The 14285-nt window shown below is 32.2% G+C and overlaps 1 protein-coding gene across 1 annotated transcript in view; it reads left to right on the top strand.

Moving 5' to 3' along the window:
- The first annotated feature begins 3828 nt into the window (after nt 1-3828).
- The window catches only part of LOC111058177 (protein sprint), a 154506-nt gene continuing 144049 nt past the window's right edge, over nt 3829-14285 (top strand). Inside the window, exon 1 of the mRNA XM_039438198.1 lies at nt 3829-4204. The gene's annotated coding sequence lies outside the window, so the exon portion shown is untranslated. The remainder of the gene's footprint in view (nt 4205-14285) is intronic.

The following is a 14285-nucleotide window of genomic DNA, read 5'->3' on the forward strand; positions in this document are numbered from 1 at the left end:
CGAAAAGCTTGACATACCCAGAAAACCAGAAATCAAATTTTTTTAATCTGATTGGTTAAACTACTTGCATCATTAATTAATATCTTGCATCCAAAATATATCTGATGTGATGTCATGAGTTCATTTTTGTGAAAATAATCAATTATATTTTATTCGTCAAGAAAATATATTTTGCAATGATTAAATAATAAATTTTCATAGTTGAGATGGAATATTTTGTTGATCAATTATATTTCTACATTCTTAAGAAACAATCTTGCAAAATTTTGGAGTTAGAGAAGTATATCTCTCTGCTATCTGATAGGCTAGTATAGCAATACGTAAATTAATGCTATTCAAATACGACCATTATAAGTAGACCTCACTTTAGTTTAATTGTGCCGTATCATCCGTGCAACAGACCTTCGTTTCTGTATCATGAGCGGCGCTATCCGTTTCCCCAAGAGTCTGGCGCATGTGCACTGGAAGCGCCACGTGTGGCAGTCAGTTTTCGTTACGTCTGCCGTTCACATTCTTTTTTGTATGCTTTGCTTGATGATAGCGGAGGGTGCAACCATACCCAACAATCGAACTGATAATAATGTGCTAACAAAAAATGAATGGGACGTGGGTGGATGTGAAGTGGAAGGTGGAGAATTGAGAAATAAATGGGTTAGAAAGAGACGTAGAATAGAATAGAATAGAATATGTTAATTCACCAATAAATACATTTCAATGTACATTAGGTGTCGTCAAGAATTAAATCCTAGGTATAAAACTAACTCAACCAATTCATACATAATCATCACTAAAAATAATTAATTTATCACATCCACAGGCAAATTGAAAAATGCTACATTATAATGGGTTCACTGTTGGATAAAGGAGATGAGAAAAGTATAAAAGACACAGCAGTAAATAAGAAGTAATAGTAAAGAGGGAGAATAAGAGCTAGTATAGAACAATTCAAAAGTATTATAACATGATGAAAAAGAAATAGAAGATGAGATATTGAAGGTAGGAATATTGAGAAGAAAAAATTGAGATGAACAATAGGTGATAAACGAAGAAGTAAAAGAAAAGAAGAAGGAGAAGAAGAAGAAGAAATAAATATAATAATAATAATAACGCTTTTAATCATACTGCTGTACTGTACCTCAATAAATTCAGTCTGCCTCTCTTTTCTACTTACTATCTTTTCAAACTATTTTTGTTCAAATGTATTGTCTTTTAGTCGTATTCTTAAAACATTTTTATCAGTATGATTATATATATATATATTATATATATATATATATATATATATATATATGCTTATGAAAATAGCATAAGCATAGACCTTTATATAATCATACTGCTAAAAATGTTTTAAGAATATGACTAAAAGACGATACATTTGAACAAAAATCATTTGAAAAGAGAATAATTTGAAAAAGAGAGGCAGACTGAATTTATTGAGGTACAGTACAGACAAAGAAATAAACTTTGTGGGGAGAGGATAGAGAGAGATAGAGAATTATCAAGTAAGATTTTATTATTCATAGGAGTAGGAGAGGAAGACATGATGATGAAAAAGAGAATGAAGCAGAAAGAGGAAGATGAAGAACAATGTGAACTAGAATAATATTTATCTCCAACCGGATTACTTGGAACTGGTTGGAAAATTTCCCTCTGGTAATGTTTTAGCCGCAGAATAAAACAATCCAAGTTTACGTATTTTATAAGTTTAGTCTATGTATATGTTTTCTCTGTTTCAACTTTCTACAAACTTTCTGAGGGAATCCCCATCATTATTGACTGGGTGAACAATAGGTAGTAGTGAAGTTGAAAAGAAAGTCAACTATAAAGAATGAATAGAAAATGAAAGGAGAGAGAAACAACAATATAATAGCATATAGAGGCGACAAGGAAAAAGAGGACAAGAAACAGACATAATAATACAGATTATCGTAAGGAAACAGGACAATATGATAAAGAGGAAAGGAAGCGTGATAAATCATGGAATAGAATGAAAAGAGAGGAAGAACTGAAGAGGGCAAATACGAGAAAAATAAGAATGAAAGGAGAGAAACAACAATATAATAACACATAGAGAGCGACGAGGAAAAAGAGGACAAGAAACAGACATAATAATACAGATTATTGTAAGGAAACAGAACAATATGATAAAGAGGAAAGGAAGCGTGATAAATCAGGGAATAGAATGAAAAGAGAGGAAGAACTGAAGAGGGCAAATACGAGAAAAATAAGAATGAATAGAAAATGAAAGGAGAGAAACAACAATATAATAACACATAGAGAGCGACGAGGAAAAAGAGGACAAGAAACAGACATAATAATACAGATTATTGTAAGGAAACAGAACAATATGATAAAGAGGAAAGGAAGCGTGATAAATCAGGGAATAGAATGGAAAGAGAGGAAGAACTGAAGAGGGCAAATACGAGTACCTAGTGTAAAGAATGAATGAAAGTGTAATCTAGCGTTATTTGTTTTGTGCCGGAGGCTTTATTCAGATTTCTGTCTGTTTACAATGCTATGGTATTGGTTCCGGTTCCCTTCCAATCTCTCTATTATTTGCTAACATCAGACTGCATATCAAACATATCGGCACTTTTTCACTCCATTCAATGAGAAAAATGTTCAAATAAGAATTATTATAAAAATGTCGATTGAGATTGGATTGAAGAATAATAGATGATAATGATGTGCTAAATCATGAATTTCTTGCTAAATCAGTATAAAGAGTCTTGAGTTATATTCTTCAATTTATTAGGTGATGTGGTCATGTCAGAGGCCCTGAAATTGATCAGTTGCGACCTGAAAACTCTGACACCAGACCTGAGCCAGCCAGGTCACTCGATATTATTATCAATCTGTTTATAATGGATCAAATCTTCATCAAATTCAAGAATTTATCAGAATGTTTCATTTTTCATTTGATGATAATTATACCATATTTTTATCATGGAATGTGTGGAAGATAATTTCAATCTATTTTGGTCCTCAACCAATATTTGTTCAGAAAGCTGAACCAATGGGTCATACCTTCACAAACAATATAGTCTTATCAATTCAAGCCTTGTTTGAATAGCTTAGTATCTAGGTGCTATATTAACGATGAAAAAAATAATGACGCTTCACTGTCGAATAATATTCTTATTTTGATTTGGTCTTTTAAACTGCTACAAAATTATGTTCAATATTCAAGATAGTAAACTTAACATTGAGTTGATGTTAAATGTTGAATAATTGTTGAGGGATTAGTCAAAAATTTTGAAGAGAGTTTAATTAGAATATTGCATGCATTACAAATTGGTAATTACTCAATACGGTATACGATGACCAATGGAGTCATGAACAACATGAACAACAAAACTTGAATTTGACTATATAATTCAGTGTTTGAAAGTAATAGTATTTCTATTTTTTAAAATTATTAATCAACATGAATGTGTGTTCTAATCAATCTTAATTTACACGTTGGAAGGGAAGAGAATTATTCTAGGAATTTTGACAATAGACTATTATATGATAGAGTTTTGATTTCATTATCAACGTTTTTTTGGAACAATGCATGTATCAAAATTCGCAAAAATGGAAAGTTCTGGGCTGTGCCTGCTGCTCCTTTTTCAATGATTACTATGATTCGAGTATTATCAAATGAATAAATGATTAAATAAAAATTATATAAATTCAAATCTGACCCATCCAGACGATTGGTAACCCTTCACTTTATCACAATGATACGCAACGTTCTTACGTATCAAAGCGCCTCCTTCCCGTAATCGAGACTCAGCTCAAAGCTCACTCCCGTTTTCCCAACCATGAAACAGATTCAGAATTCAGTACCGTGCGATTCATTGTAGGGTGAGCGTTACGCCATTTTCTCGTTCGAACTCTGAGTTCGCGAGCAAGTCATAACCGGTCTGCCAGAAGTGTTTATTTTCTGTCCATCTGGATAGCAGTTCAGCGCGATAGAATCTGCTTACATCATCAGATTTTGTTGGTTTTGAGTGTTCGGTATGTAGATAGGAGCTTTCTGTGCGCGGTTTTGAAGTTGTTTGGAAATAATTCAAAAGTGATCAGTGTTGATATTGGTTTTGTTTGTGTTTGTTTTTTGTTGTGGAGTTTTTTATCCTCTGATATTCTCCAGGATTGGAAGAGGCTCTTCAATGTATCCATTGTTCATGGCGGCTAACCAGCTCTTTTAAATTTTCATGAGGTTAGTAAACGTGCATTTGATATTAGCCATACTCTAATTTTTTATAAATATTATTTTTTTATCAAGTGTAGTACCATATTAGGATAAAGAGATAGTAGCTCTGAATTTATTCTGATAAATCGTCCGAAGTAGGATTTGTTTACTCTTATGTCCTTATCAACGATTTTTACACATAGGCTACTATACTTGAATTTCGAATTTCGAGCCGGCGTAGGCGTAGCCTATAGTGAGGTCCACGTTATAATGGCAGTGTTTGATTAGCAATGGTATTGCTATCCTTGTCTATCATTCAACAAAGCGGATAGCGCTATCTTTTTCTCGCTTTGCACTGTTGTCAGATCGTCTTTCAACAATGTAGAATTAATAATTCAGTAACAAAATATTGTCATCTTAATTATGTAAATTCATTATGAAATTATTGAAAAATATAATTTCTTGCTTAATAAAATATAATTGATTATTTTAAACGAGAATTAACAATTAATATTTACATTAATAAACCTGTATCAGCTACTGTCTATAGAAGACATTGACAAGACTGAGGATCGGCAATGTTGTTCTCCTATCTTTCTCCACTGCCATTATAACTTGGACCTCACTATAGTGGTCTGAGGTGTGTCATTTTCAGTCTGCTATCGTTCATTGTTGCAGCGGTCGTGGGTTCGATTCCCATTCTGTCTGGATTTTTTTTTGTAAAATCCCTCACCTCATTACACATATGAATGTTTTACTTATACGGTAATGAAAAGTACAGTACGCAAAGATAAGCATACAAAATAAAGAACATTAATGATTGTAAAAACAATATTGACAACGTAATAATCTATAAGAAAAGAAAGAATTGGCTTTACAAGAATTGGTATACACATACGGGATAGAAAATTCACGAATGACGTGAATTTCTATCACGTCATCGTGATAGAAATCTTTCATCACGTCTGATATTTCATCACGTCTCAACTACAGGACTGATTAACTAGAAATTTTTAGTTTCTTAATTTACTGAATATGGTTATAGGCTTATTTTAAATTCTTCATTCTTTAAGATTTCAGTACGTCAAGTTTTCAGTTTGTCAAGTTGTCAATTAGACCCTTGCGGAGCATGGGTTACCATCTAGCAAAAAATAAACAAAATACAAAAAAAAACAAAATAAAAAACAAACAATGAATAAAAGGGAACTTATTCCACTGAAAAAATGAATAAACATTTCCCAAAAAATAAACAACATACAAAGAAATGAAAAACAAACAATGTATAAAAGGGAATAAATAAACTTATTCCACTGAAAAAATGAATAAACACTTCCCAATTAAAACTCAAACCAAATTCATCAGATGACATCCAATTACCGTTATGAACATTTCTAATTATCAGAATTGTCAAAACAGAACATTGTGAAATTGAGCTTTATCCATTTGGCAGAGGAATAAGCTCCAACGTTAGAAGTGTAAAGGGCATGCAAAGCCATGTTAATTAACTGACCACATGTCACACGGTCATGAATTATGAATTTTAATTAACCTTTTATTCAGAACCTGATCGGTTGCAGTGGAATATTATTTGGCTATTTCGCTCTCATGGAATTGCAATCACTTTCACACACTAGCTCTAATAATTATTGCTAGCTCTGATTATTAACAGTTTCAAAACCACTTTAATAATCTATTGATATTGTTGATAATTATTGATGTTTGAAAAGAATGGGATGTTTAAATTTGAAATAAATTTGTTAGATGGTAATAGAATTTGTGTAGTAAATTTATTTTATATTTGATCACTTTATCAACACTGTATTCATTTTTATTATTATTGATTGAATGATACAAAATTATTATGTAAAATAATTTGGGGAGGATCAACAGGCACATCCCTAAACTGTTCCTCCCCCGAATTTTGATTCATTATAATAGTCCAGAAATAGGTTATGTTATTTTTTGCAAGAAACTGATTGGCAATGAGTCTCTGGCTCTGCTATCGTGCTCTGAGTCTCAGATTAGTTAAGCAACGGTCACTCGGTATTCCCGTTGTTCAGGGTGACTGTTTGAGAGTTCTGCTCCGCTAATTACGGTACTAGTTTTGTGCTTCAAAATCATTCTCAGTGGTTTATCACTATCATACATCTGCAAATGCATTTAAAGTTCATACAGGTACCACCCTCAGGTAAGTCGTTAGGTCATGTGAGAGGCCCTGAAATTGATCAGTTGCGACCAGAAAACTTTCACACCAGACCTGAGCCAGCCGGGTCACAGGATATTATTATTATTATTACCATCCTTAGGGAAAAATTATTAATTGTAAACCATAACCATTTTTTGTAAATATTGTAGTTTATTGATTAAATTATGACTTTTCCTGTATTTGAACTACGTCAAGACAATTTGGTTCAGTATACGAGCCATCACTAAACTTACCCACCTTAGAATACGTCCAGCATTTCCTAGTCGACCGAGCGAAGTGAGGTCTAAGATTCAAGTCGACGATTTGGCTTTTCACTTAATGTTTAAATATTTATATGTTGCGCATTTACGGCGAAACGCGGTAATAGATTTTCATGAAATTTGACAAGTATGTTCCTTTCTTAATTGCGCGTCGACGTATATACAAGTTTTTTTGAAATTTTGCATTTCAAGGATAATATAAAAGGAAAAAGGAGCCTCCTTCTTACGCCAATATTAGAGTAAAAATCAGACTAGAATTTTATTCATCATATATCAGCTGTCAAGTGATTACACAGATGTGTGGAGAAGCCAGTCTATTGCTGTATTTCCATAAGGTCTATAGTTTCAAGGATGAGAATACTGCGTGAGGTCTACTGTTCACAGAACTACTAGTATATTGAAAAACAGTACTGACTATAATATAATTATCTCTATAATAGAGATAATTATAATGATATGAAAATGATAATGATATAGAAATATCTCTATAGGTAGCCTACTTTGAAATTGGATAAGAAAACAATAAGAATTTATATTTTTTCCTTTCATAGAATTTCTACAGTCAGAGAGAACTTATATATTGTTTTATTCTATGGTACAGTACTTTGAAACCTACACAATACTCTTTTCCATTATCAACAATGATAAGGAGCTTATTTGTCAAATAGTCACGTCAAACCTTATAGTAAGAGCTATAAAAAATCTATTAATCCCCCTTATTAACTACAATAAACTATACACTACTTAGTAGTAAGCTATTACTTACTAATGACGTTTAGCTGAACAAACATAAATTAGTGGAATGATATCTCAAGCTCTAAACATTGGATTTTTACATCCTTTTTAGATAAGATTCATTGTTTTGAAAACATTATCACTCCCATGTTTTTGTCCAACTCAAGTGTAACGTTAAAGTGCATTTTCATGTTGAAACTTAACATTTTTATCCTTTTACACTCATGTAAATGATATATTAGTGTTCTTCGTTCACATGGGAATGCATCTAAAATAGTATTCTATAGTCAATTAACTGCTCTACTATTCTACATTCTAACAATCGGACTTTACTTTATGGGTAGATGGAGGCACTCAAATTTTCCTTTACCTTTTTGTTTACAAATAAAAGTTGTGAAGGTGATATTGTGACAGACTGAGTACAGAATCAATACTTGGATTTGTCATGATACCATCATTACTACCGTGACAATTTAATAGTAGAGTAAAAATATATTAGAACTCTGTCTCTCTATCTCTTTGGTAGAGAGCTAGTGGGGAGGATATTTTTAATATTCTTTCCGAAGAATGGACATTGATATGTCCAAAGCTCCGCCAATTTATGTAGATGCATAACAATATAATTATCTATAGTTATTATATTACAAATTGCTTTTTTCATATCATATACAGTTCAATAATTATTTTCTTAGTCTATATTATTTAAATTCATCTATAATTTTGCTGTATTGTAAGCTATTGTATATAAGTGTATAAGACAGTATATATTGTAATCTACATAAATAAAGTACTCAATCAATCTCTCTCTCTATTGTAAAGGGTTGTGTGGTAGAGAGGACCAGGAGTCCTAACTCCGCCCTAATAAAGGAATATAATCAATCAATCTCTCTCTATCTATCTATCTGTCTCTCTTTCTCACTCCGCCATTAATAAAGGCAATTATTATTATTCTCTCTCTGTTACTCTCTTTCTCTCTCTCACACACTCTCTCTCTCCCTCTCTTCATCAGACTCTCTCTGTTTTTTTATCAAATAGATACATGATTTCTGTTTCTGGCAGATCTTGATAAAATTGACTTGTGCCTCAGCCAACATTAATAATGTTGAACGCTCTTAGTTATTCAGCCAAGTATTATTATCTCATCTGCCTAATGTTGCTCTGGGGTGCTATGGCTATGGCGGTCCAAATATAGAACTGGTAATCTACTATTGGCTCAATTTCGCCTCTTGCCTATTCGAGTTTTTTCAATCGGAGATCTCCTGCATTGATCAAAGATGCTGGATGGTTCCCGTCTCTGTTACATTTCAATGCTCTCTTTTATTGTACTCAATATTTGACTACGTGATTTACTACTGTACTGTAATATTTCAATGCTGTACTTCAATCAAATGAATGATGTGTGGGAGTATAAAGTAACGGACAACGTTCTATTTTCTGTGTTTGTTTTAGTAGTTTCAATAATTTAATTTTCTGTGGTGGGAGGTTCTTTCAAAATGAGCTATGTAAGTTTCTTCTTCTCTGATTTGAAATATTATACTCATTCAATAAAGGCTATCATGGAAAATTTAAATTTGAATGAATCATATAAATATGGGAGAAGGTGTAATGAAATGCAATACAAAACAATAGAAGATAAAAAGGAATTATGGAGAGTTTAATAATGTTTGGTGAAAGTGAGCGGCACAGTAATTGTGACTGATAATAATTATTGGGAATCTATTGGATACCATCAAGCAAGAAAAACAACTCTTAATTTATTTATTGAACCAAATAGGATAAGAAGTTCAATATAAATTATATTTTCCTACAGGTACCTTGGAAAGTGACCATTTCTGCACTGATTGCGGGCCGCAAAGAATCACTTTTCCGCTATGGTGTGCATAGTATTACTTTGCGTACTCTTAATACTTTGCGTATTATGTTGTAGCCATCCCAATCAGCTGTTTGCCTGTATTTTTATTAAAAACACCTGGCTTATTTTGCCTGACATTGTTGGCCTGTATTTTGAATGCGAATTTGATCTATCTATATTTTTCTGATTTTCAAATAAATAAAAATGAGAACTCATTAAATTATACATGTTGAATATTATTAATTATTCATTTTTTCAAATAATATTTTTTTCATTCATAAATTGATTGGTTGAGAAATTATTTAGAAATTAAGATTTACTCAAAATTATTCAAATTTTCAAATTAATTAAATTAATTCAATTTGTAATTTGAATAAATGACCGATTATTAATTTTCAATTGGATTATCAAGTTTAAAATAAATTAAGGTTGTTATTAATAATAAAATTATTCAGACAAACATTTGATGATTTTCAGCCATCATTTTACCCATGATCAACCACTTTTCATATTTAATGGTAACTGTAGGAAAAAATTAATGTGAAATACGTGCGCAAAGTTCCTCTGCTGCACTCAAGAAACCATTACGCCCTCGCCTACGGCTCGTGCGTAAACGTTTCTTTCGGTGCAGCAAACTGTCACTTTGCGCACTAGTTGCACAAATAACCATTTTCTATGATTGAACGCACCAAAAGTGTGAAAATAAGTACTGAACTGCAGATGATAGCCGATGATTATCGGCTGTAAAGCAAGAAATGTAACAACTAGCTATGTATAGTGGGGTTCAATACTGGGAATAAAAGAACAGAATAGCTTACTTACTTTGGTTTTCTTCATGTAATAGCAGGGATATGAACAACAATTCAAAAAAAATATATAAAAACACTGTATTAGATGAAAAAGATAACTTTAAATTGTCTTATTCAATTCCAAAATCTAAAATTTAATTATTTTTTATCAAGCATTCTTGACATGAGGTATTGCACTGCTATGAAATTATGTTATCCCTTTTCTGTAAAGGGCTACTTTTATAGACATTGAAATAAAAATCTTAGTACCCTTTTTGAAATATTTAATCACAACATGTTTCGGACATTGATGCCATTTTCAAGTGATATGGAGTTTTTCTTTACTCCATATTATTTGAAAATGGCATCAATGTCCGAAACATGTTGTGATTAAATATTTCAAAAAGGGTACTAAGTTTTTTATTTTTATTTCAAGGGTACTTCTTTATACCTTGGTATGAACAGGCATTCTTCCCAAAGTTCCAAGCTAGTGCATGTCAAGGTAGATCATAAGCAAGAGATATCTCAAGCATGAGAGATGAAAAGAAGTATGAGAGAAATTATGTTCTCGTTCAACCAATGAGACTACGTCAGTTGGAATGCTTCTAACTCAGTTACTATTGACTGTGATATAAGAATGAAATATTCTGAAGTACAGTACTGAAATATCACTTGTTCATTATTAAAGTTAATATCATAGAGAGCTCATCTTTGGGTTACGCTGGTCTCAGTTCGTTTGAAGTACGAGATGTGGGTCAACTGATACAACACCTGCATGCTGGGTTAGTGACGTCATCACTATAATGTGATTCACTTTAAACTGTCATCATTTCTCATGAACAACCACAACAAGGCTTCCTATTTAACCAATGCTGCCAGTTTGAGGAACTTTTACACTAAAGTAGTTATTGAAGTACGTGGGCACACCAGAGAGTAGAGAAAAACGTTGCTGCTAAAAAGTTTGTGAGGATTGGAAGACTATTGTAAGGTCTACGTTATAACGGCAGTGGTGTTAGATAGGAGAACAGTGTTGCCGATTCTCTGTCATGTCACTGCCTTCTATAGAAGATAGATAAAACCGTTTTATCTGATGTAATATGAACTGTTCATTCTTCTGTTGCATATCCATACTTTTTCACTGTTAAAATTGAACTTGAACTAAAAAAAAAACACTTTTGAAGTGAAAATGCACTTACTTTGGTAGTGACGATCGTTTCGACCTGTTGTTGGTCATCATCAGATTGTTTGACAGTTTGATGTTTGATGATTTGACTGTTTGACAGACTGATGATGACCAACAACAGGTCGAAACGATCGTCACTACCAAAGTAAGTGCATTTTCACTTCAAAAGTGTTTTTTAAAATTCATGTTCATTCTTGTTGAAAATAATTATATTTTATTCGCTTATATTATATTTTATTCATTTATATTTTAATTCAATTATATTTTTTATCAATTATATTTTATTCGCTAAGAAAATATATTTTTTATAATTGGGTTAAGTTTAAATATTTTGCTTATTAATTATATTTCTCTACATTCTTAGTAAACGATTTGACAACATTGCGGAAATAGACAAGGATAGTGCTATCTTATTATTGTCGAATGATAGACAAGGATGGCAACATCAATGTTAATCAACTACTGCCGTTATAACGTGGCCTCACTATAGCGTTTATCATCATCCTACCTTACACACCAGAAGCAGATATAGTTGAAAGAGTACTATGTTGACTGTGGACCACTATGTAAGAAATGCAGGAAAACTACTACTAAAGATGGAAATAAATTGGAAGTTTCATTTGTTCAAATGCTAATTAATGAATAATTATCATTAAACGAAATTCCAATTAAATGCAGTAAAATTATTTGTCAACCCGGAATTCTCTCTGGCTGACAAATAATTTTTGTATAGTAGCGCTCATCGAATTCCCATCTAGCTGTTTACCCTGTTGTCGATATTTTCAGTAGCAGAAGTCTTCGGGGTGATTTACAGCATTTAATTGAAATTTCGTTTAATAATAATTAAAACTACTACTGCATTTAAAGATTAGTCTGTAAGCTTATCATTTTGTCAGAGCTGTGACGTCATCGGTAGTATACTCGGTAGGCCTCTCATTTGTCAGGTCAGGTCTCACAGACTGTGCCTTGAAAAGAATCTCAAGGAATAATGAGACCAGTGGGCACTGAGAAACGGTAACTGGATCTGGTGGTCAGGTCACACTGTCATACGTCAACTTGGCGACCTTTATTGCAACCAGTGTGACTCAGACGTTGTACGGCCTGGTTTACACTAGACAAGTGGCATGCAGGTAGCTTGCAAGTTACTTGATACTCGATTATTACTTGCAGGTTGCTACTGAAAATGGTGATCCATCCAGCTGAATTCTAGTGTCAATCAAAAAGTGTCACTGAAAATACACAAATTTCCTAATCTTTCCAATATGTATATTGATGTATGAAAATGATACAAATGAGGCAAACTTGAACATTTGATACTCGATACTCAAGTTACTTGATACTCGATTATTACTTGCAGGTCGCTACTGAAAATGGCGATCCATCCAGCTGAACTCTAGTGTCAATCAAAAAGTGTCACAGAAAATACACCAATTTTCCTAATCCTTCCAATATGTATATTAATGTATGAAAATGATACAAATGAAGCAAACTTGAACATTTGAGTGTTTTCCAACCTGAAAAAAATGGTTTTGATTGTTGAAAACTGCAATCCATTTAATTTTGAATACAAAATTAATGTAAAGTCACTGTACTGGATAGTGAATCATGTATTCAATACTTGTATTGGTTAAGACATGCCATTTTTTGTTCCATCTTTATCCAAGTTTCGCTAAAGTTCTGAGGTAATAGGAATTGAGGATATCTACTAAATTAAATGTCAATTCAAAAAATCAACTGATTCAATCATGGAAACAGAGAAGTGCATTAAAATAATTGAAGAAAAGCAATGTGTCATTTAATTCACGAGAGTTTTAAATTGTCAATTATGGCAAATAATGGCGGTCAGACAAACTCATGTTGTCCTGACCAAAAACTATACACAACATCTCAAAGAATTCAGAAATATAGTGTATATCTTAATAACTAGGCATTTGAGACGCATGAGCTATATATTTGTTCTGTATCTGCCATACGCTAAATAAATAAATAATTGTTATTATTCTCGAGTCGAAGTATTCGTTGACCGATTCCTCTCCATTTCTCACAGATCTGAACTGAATATTCTTGAATTTGTACTAATTTTCTCTCAATTGAATTCAAAATAAACAATAAATTATGGAGTCAGAGAAATTCTACTAAAATACTGAAAACAAAATCAATTCGTCCTAATTGTCCTCTAGTTTAACTATGACGTCACAAACAATTTATGAACTCTGTAGAGATGAACTTGTTCTAAAAAAAACAAAAATAATTGAATTCCAATATAAGAATAGTATACAAAGCCAATAAATGAATGACATTTTTGTAGTCGTCCTACATTCACGTATATTCTCCTCTATGTAAATGTCTCCTATTCCTACGATATGACGTTACTTTCTAGAGTTCTTTCAGTGTTAAATTTGTCATCACTCCCATTCTGATACAATCCACATCTACCTTGAGTTTATTATTAGTTAGTGACAGTATGGGCGCCTATTTTAGAGTCCAATGACGTATTAAAGCAGTCCGAACAAGGACTTGGTTGTCTAATCGCTTTTTAAAAGCGTGAAAGTGGAACATTGAATAACTAACTGTACATGGCTTGATTTGAAATTGAAAGTGCTACCGTTTTATTGAAAGTCCGAACCGTTTTTACGGCTCTTAAAATGTTTTGTTTTAAATAGTCGTTTTAAACTTGGTAGTTTTTTAGTCAGAGTAGATAGTACAGTAGAAGAAAGAGATAATTTGTTATTGATCAGCATAGAACTATTAAGAGAATGAACCACTGTAATTAGAACTGGAAATTTCCATCTAAATTGCTACTGTTTCTCTTCACTGAGTGAATTTATTGCCTATTTTGAACAATTTTTCTAGTTTAATTCACTGTAGTAAAGTGAGGAAACTATTATTTTCAATATGCCTCAACAACTAATAATTACTTTAAGAAGAATCTTCAAGTAAAACCACATTCAGACTACTTGAAGAAGATTTGGAGAAGACTATCTTGTAGTTAAATGGAAGTTAATAATTTCATCCAATTCAAATTTTCAAATTAATTTTGAATATCCGAGCTCAAGTCTTCAAATCATGACTATGCATTGTTCT

Source organism: Nilaparvata lugens, chromosome 11, assembly GCF_014356525.2.
Source record: "Nilaparvata lugens isolate BPH chromosome 11, ASM1435652v1, whole genome shotgun sequence".
In the NCBI taxonomy this organism is placed as follows: domain Eukaryota; kingdom Metazoa; phylum Arthropoda; class Insecta; order Hemiptera; family Delphacidae; genus Nilaparvata; species Nilaparvata lugens.